At 36.4% G+C, this 7,065-nt stretch overlaps 1 protein-coding gene across 3 annotated transcripts in view; it reads right to left on the reverse strand.

Annotated features, from left to right (window-relative positions):
- Positions 1-7,065, reverse strand: part of DIP-epsilon (Dpr-interacting protein epsilon) — a 585,790-nt gene that overhangs the window by 77,418 nt on the left and 501,307 nt on the right. The gene's annotated exons all lie outside the window — the stretch shown is intronic.

The raw sequence follows: 7,065 nt of genomic DNA on the forward strand, positions 1-7,065 counted from the left end.
TGTTTCTCTTTCTCTAAGATTTTCGAGTTATGGAGATCAGCTGTATGGCCGGTTGCTGTGGTATGTTGCGATAATGCAGTGCTATTTTTGTTTTTCCTTATGTCAGTGTCGTGTTCTTTTAGACCAACGCCTAGTGCGCGTTTTGTTGTACCTATGTATATTTTATTGCATGTTTGGTTGTCATCTCCTTTACATGCTATTTCGAACACAATGTTATTTTGTTGTGTAGTGGGAACTGGGCTTTTAGTTTTTGTGAAAATAGTAGACAAAGTTTGGTTAGATTTGTAGGCGAAGCATATGTTGTTGTTGGTTTTTGGTATGCTTTTTTCTATGTTGTCTGTTAACCTAGGTATATATGTTACGCTGTAATATTGTTTTGGTTGGACATTGATATTAGCTGTTAGGTTGTTGTTAGTTACGTATTTTATTTGCGTTTTCTTTTTTTCAATTAAATTTTGTATGAGACCGTAATTGTTTTTTCTCAATATTTTGGTTATTTTGTTAATGTTGACGTCCCAGAATTTTTCATGGCTGAATTCTAACACTTTGTGGATTAGGTTTTTGGCCGTGTTAACCTTATATTTAAGTGGTTGGGATGATAAGTAATTAATCAGTCGTCCCGATGAAGTGGGTTTAGTATACCAATCTAGTACAAGATCTTGGTTTCTTCTGTGGATGGGTTTTTATTTGCAGTACGTTCGTCAAATCTGCGTGACGCTTATACAGGTCATCACTATACCTCCTTCGATACTCGCCATCGGCCTCACGGACAGGACCATAAATCTGCCGGAGCACTTCCTCTAGAACATTCCAAGAGCCATCTCATCTTCACTCGACACCGTCCACGACTCCGAGCGAATATCAGGACAGGTATGATGATCGACTTGTGAAGCGTGACTAATTTGCCTACTCATGATGAAGTAGCACTTGTTGGTAAAAGTTATTCTCCATTTCATTTTTAACCTGAAATTGTTTTTGCTGTTAATGCAGGTAACCAAATAGACGAAATCCTTCACAGTCTCGAGTTTATATCCGTCAACGGTGACGTGGCTGCAAAAGCACGAGCGCGGATGTTCTTCTTCGTCTTGTCCTCATTTACCGAAAGGCCCACTTGTTGTTTTGCTTCTCTATCTAATCCAGGGAAATTAGAACTCACAGCACGTTTGTTAATGCCAATAATATCAATATCATCAGCATACACCAGTAACATCATGGTTTAGTTCTGCTGCTAGAATTATCTTCTCCAGCATTATGTTGAAAAAACTGCACGAAAGAGTCGCCCAGTCTGAAGCTTAGTTTGGTTTCGAAGGGTTCGGAAAGGTCCTTTCCAATCTCTAGGGAGCTCGTACTCTTGCTCAACGTCATTTGACAGAGCCTCAAATTTGCGCTAGAAAGAATCTTAAACGCGATATTAAGCAGGCTGATTTCGTGGTAATTGGAGTGGTTTTGCGGCATGCTCTCATGCTTTTAAGTTGGTGCATTCCCTTTTACCAAATCTTCACCTACGTGTTTAAACAGCTCGGCGTTATTCCGTCATTACCTGGCGCCTTGTTATTTTTTAGCCGGAATATTTGAACCAATTATGAAACAATTATCACTCAATCATCGGCATCTAATACACATTTTAAAAGTACTCTTAGCAACTATAAACAAAGGCAAAACGGCGTATGTAATAATGAGTCATTCATTACTGCACCTAAATATTTATAACAACAACATCTCCTATTAAGATATCGTTCATTTTAATTGCCCACGGGACCACTTAGTGCTAACAAAATCATTAACCTAATTATCCTCTTGTTAAATAAGTTCAATAAATAGAAGGTCATTGAGAAAATATAGCTAATATTTTGCATTAACTGTAAAAGCAACTCAATCGATGATATGTATATATTTCAACGCGAAAAAAATATTTAAAAAGCACAAAAGCGCTAAATAGCAAAGCTCATTCATGCTCGATTAAACCCACTTTCTGCACACAACCAATTGTCTGGTAATTGAATTGTTGCTTTGAGTTGCAATTAAATTCCACTTTAAGAAACGCGAACGTAAAAAGCAAAGTGCAACTTAACTTTAGCGCAAATTATCAACTGATTTATGAGCACTCATAATTAATCCCTCCTGCAGGTTGTTAAAGTTTTACCAATTTTTCAGTGTATTTTTTTTCCCCCAGTCTTTTACTTGTGATTTTCTAATTTGCTTTTATCTTGCTTTAAGCTGTTTTCATTATCTTAGCAAAACATACACAATGCAACATAGACAGTCATTTGCATATTTATGTATGTATGTATATATTTATAGAGCAGTGGTGCACAACATCGGCAGAGCTTTGAATACAAGCGCAACTTTTTTGTAAAAGTAAGTGTTTGCATAAAGAAAGTTTGAGCAAAAAATTTACGCATGAGATTTTTACTGCTTAAAATACAAGAGGAAACTGATTGACTACTTGCTATGCTGAATCTCTGCCGCAGCGCTCTCACGACATATAGGTGAACGCCGAATAGGCTTCCGAAGCTCTCCAGTGTACCACTGCTCAAGAGCATGCTAACTATTGCCTCTCGCCAAAGAAGGACGTTCGAATTGCTGTTTAACCCAGTTGTTCGTTAGCGGTCGAGCTAACGCTTGCTAACTCCTAGTTCAAGTTAGTCCTGTTGAGTTTCCGCTGTGCTGTTTGTCTATGCTGCAAATGCAATTTTCATTAAATCTCATTTCTCCTGTTATGCTTTCGTGCTCCCCCACCTTCTTTTATAACACATTTGCCATATTAAATTATATGCACAACCATTCGCACAGTGTATGCGGTTTTTTGTTGTAATACATTTTTTCCTAAAGGTTTTGTTGCAATTTTTTTCCACAACCCCCACAATGTCGCCAGTTGGCGCCAGCGCTTCCGTTGCCCTTGTGCTTTGTTGTGTCTGTGTATATGTATGTGCAGGGACTGTGAGAAAGGGTATGTGTATTTTGCTATATATCACAGTTTTCTAACATTTTTATGCATTTCCCTTTTGTTTCCATTTCTTAGCTCATATACGTATACATAAACCGTTATTCACATTTTTCCTGCTATTGCTTTTTTACATTCTGAAAGTATTTTTTTGGCGGCAGCTACTTTTTTCCGCCAACTATCTTTGCTCAAGTGCTAAATTACGTTGTTGGGAGCCACCTCTTACCAGCCAGGAGCACATCTGTACCTACATATTTACAAAGTTTTATTCACATTTACATGCATTGTCGTTCTGGTAATAACTCATAGCGCTCTGCTGTGGTGAATCTGCTTTATTTCTCGTTTGCTGTTTTGATGTTACAAATTTGAAACTGGTGTTGTTTTGAACGTTCAACTTCGATATATTTTCTCAAAGTTTCTTTCACCATTGATATCATTAATGGAGGCTTTAATACCCAGGCCACAATATTTTGCGCGCACTTTTCTTTAGTTCGGTAAGGGTGCACCTTTTATATATAAAATATAGACAAAAAATTCAATATCCAAACTATACAATATACCTTCTAATCAAACTTCGACAACTCCAATTCCCGACATGACACACTATTTTGTTATAATAGAACCTATTGGAGGAGGAGTAGAATATCACTCTATTGTGGCTACCAGTTCAAAAATGCCCTCAAAATATTTTTCAAAAACGCCGTGTTTCAGAATTTGCTTGTGCGGTTTTCACGATGACTGAGCTCTTTTGAAATTAAGTTTTGAAAGATTGATTTGCGTTTTGCTTTAAAAAAAAATAGCTGACTGCTTTGTGATATAGCAAAAACTGCTTCTGCAAAAATGAATGTAAAAAAAAAGAACTCTGTGTGTGTGCTTCGGTGCTAACCATTCGTTCAAATAGGCGTTCAGTGATAGCAATCAACCACATTCGTTGTTGAATAAGATTAAATGGTGGAAAGGCCAGCTAGAGTCGCATACAAATTAATGCAATAAAACCAATTAAAACCGCATACGTCTTTTGAAATATACTCCTTTATTAAAACTTTTAACTCATTCGTAAGGACAATACTAAGTATATATATGTCCTCTCACTACACTCGGCCGATTTTGTTAATATATGCTAAATAGTTGCATAGACACCAAGAGAGTGTTCCTGCAAAATTTTTTTTTGGGAATCCGACAACATCATATTTAGGAAGCGTCCAAATAGATCTTTAGCCTCTTGCCTAGATTATGAAGTACTGAGGACACTATTATCCAGGGTAGTGGAGTAGGACTAGGGATTGATCTATGCGAAACATCTTAGTTATAATTCGTTTGCATTAGTATTGCCTCTACTTTTGTAAAGAATGCAGATTCATGGAAATTTGGGTAAAATAATTGAGTGTCAGGAAAAACAAGGCAAGGATAAAATGATAAAATTCGACAAAGATCTAGAGATATAGATAGGCGGAACGGGGGAGCAGAAGCTGAGGGGCAAGCTAGAGAAATAAATACAGAGAGAGAGGACAGAAGTGAAAATAGCGTAGAATAAGAAATAGAAGCAGGGGGAGAGAATGGAAGAAGGCGGAGCTGATAAAAAGGAGCGGAGAGCGTGAGGTGGAGACAGGAAGGGAGATTAAGATACAATAACTTTTTAAAGTCATGCAGATAGATCAAAGGAAGGACAGAACAGCGTTTGCCGGGTCAGCTAGTTTTCATGTAAAAAGGGCATGGCCTTGAATGGACTTTTGATTAAGATTAAATCAATGTGGCGATGGGCAGGGACGAGAACATTTGTCATCATTGTGTAAACTCAATGAAAGACTCCAATTTAAAAGAAGATCAGCCACTAAACAAAAGCATTTGTCGTATAATGATCCACTAAAAAACTGCCCTAATACCGAGAGTAAATACAATATCAATGGGCAGCCGTAATGTGGTGGTAGGTGAAGCATCCTGGGTTCAGGTCCCGGGCAAAGTAAAATCAAAAATTTAGAAATAAGTTTTCTCAATTTGTTTTTTTAACGAGGTCGCTCCACCCAATTGATATGTTGGGTATAAAAGTTGGAATACTCCTCTCAATTGGCTTAAGTTTATGAGTTTAATTTGTTTTTATGTTTAGTTTGTTTAATTTTTCCTAGTTTTTTCATTTGAAAAGTATCGTACTCTGTCCGCTAGCTTGCGGCTTGGCTGGTCCAAACCTATTTGTAAGTCCTTCAGCTGAGATTTAAATTGATGTGAATTCAGCAAAAGACTGTCGTGCCGTTCAGTATGTAGCTGAGTTTTGTTTTTATGGTTTTGCCACAAAACTATGAGAATGCTTGAGAGGTTTTTAAGGTTTAAACAATTTCAAGACAGCTGTATGCGTATTTTCTTTGTTCAGTTATTAATATATTGTTTCTTAATGACTGTTTGACTTATTCAGTGGATGTGAAATCCTCACGGATCAGTTCAACGTAACCTAACCTTGGGTTTGATATTAAAAAAAATTATTTGAACTTTAAGGTGCCAGGGTACACTACTTGTAGGGCAGATTTCAGAGAATTGAGCTTTATGGTTATATTACCTCTCTGAAGTTGGCGGTGCACCATAAAAAAAAAGTTAAAATTTTTTTTCCGAAATTATATAATATGCCACTTATCTACGGCAAATTTACGACAAATTCGTGTGCAAGAATTATTTTCCTGGCTGGCCTCTTAGGTGGTTTTCTGAGGGTGGCACGCTAACTTCACGTGAAGTTAGCGTGCCACCCTGTATTTTCTAAAATATGGCCACGGCAAATTTTTTTGTTTCACGGATAAATTACGGCAAATTCACGGCAATTTTCCCAATAGGTAATTTTTTTCCACGTAAAAGTTGTCTTGCCAACTTCAGAGAGGTGGTTATATTATGTATGGCGCCGTGACAATTTGCGTCAAAGTCACTCACATTCGCTACTTTATAATGCCAAAAATTTCGCAAACGAACTCTGGTTTACTATCTTCCACTTAAGTGAATAAAATTTGGTTCCCACGAGAAGAAATGACTCGCTGCCTTATACATAGCTTGTCCCTTAATTTCGTCACCAACAATGGACTGCTGTTTTAGATTCAGAAAATCGCTACCGAGAAAGCGTTTTGTTTGAAATACATCCAAATTAAATGCTATTTTTATGGACGGTTTAGCTTCAATTAACTGTATTATTCAGTCATTTTACAAAGAAGTTAATATAATAACTTCAGACTAGACAGGTCAATTCTTCTGAATTATGGGTAGATGAACACGATTATTTAGTCAAAACTCAAAACTTACTACTATTTTATTTCACTCACGTTTTTATTGGCAAACAAATCATTTTTTTAAGTAAAAAATAAAACAAGAGGCATACAGCAATTCTGACCACGAATACGATTTCAGTGACCCAAAATCAATAAATTGACAGGTCTGGGCCGTTAATATCCCTTTTTTCTGTGAGGTTGTGTTATTACAAAAGTTGCAAACGCCGGTGGTTACCATGACCATGTTTCTGAATTTCATTTCTTCATCAGCCTACATTTTCGGGCGCTGAGTTCTGAACTTCATAATGGCCTGCCACTTAGCCATATGAATGCCCCGCTGCTCGCTTTGTAATTTGTCTCTTAGTATTGCCGTTTTGTTGCTATTCCCTTTATAGCCAATCAGGTACATAAATATGCTATATAATTTTAATCTACTAGTGCGGAATATTTTCTGACGCGTTCAACAGAACTTTGATTAATAACTTTGGATTTTTGGTAATTTTTTCATTTATTTGATACTGGCTTATCACAAAATCATATCTTTCACAAGTTTAAGCATATCAAGACCTTATTAAACAAGCGAGTTCTGAATGTGATAGCATATAAACTGTTTGTTCTTTATTACTGTGATATTTACTATTTTTTTTTTTTTTTGATCTTCATACAACTATTCACTACCTCAAAATTGTATAATAAAAAGTATTCAATAACATGTAATAGTTATTAATGAAATACTCAAGTTTTATTCAAAACCGCACAGAACTAAAAGAAGAACTATGCTCAGTGCTCAACTGACTTACAGAATCATATTTAGTAACTTCTAAATTATAAAAGTTTTTCGATTACAGGCAAATTTCACAAATGGCAAACATTTGAATAACA

The sequence above is a fragment of the Eurosta solidaginis genome, chromosome 2, assembly GCF_040869045.1.
Source record: "Eurosta solidaginis isolate ZX-2024a chromosome 2, ASM4086904v1, whole genome shotgun sequence".
Classification (NCBI taxonomy): domain Eukaryota; kingdom Metazoa; phylum Arthropoda; class Insecta; order Diptera; family Tephritidae; genus Eurosta; species Eurosta solidaginis.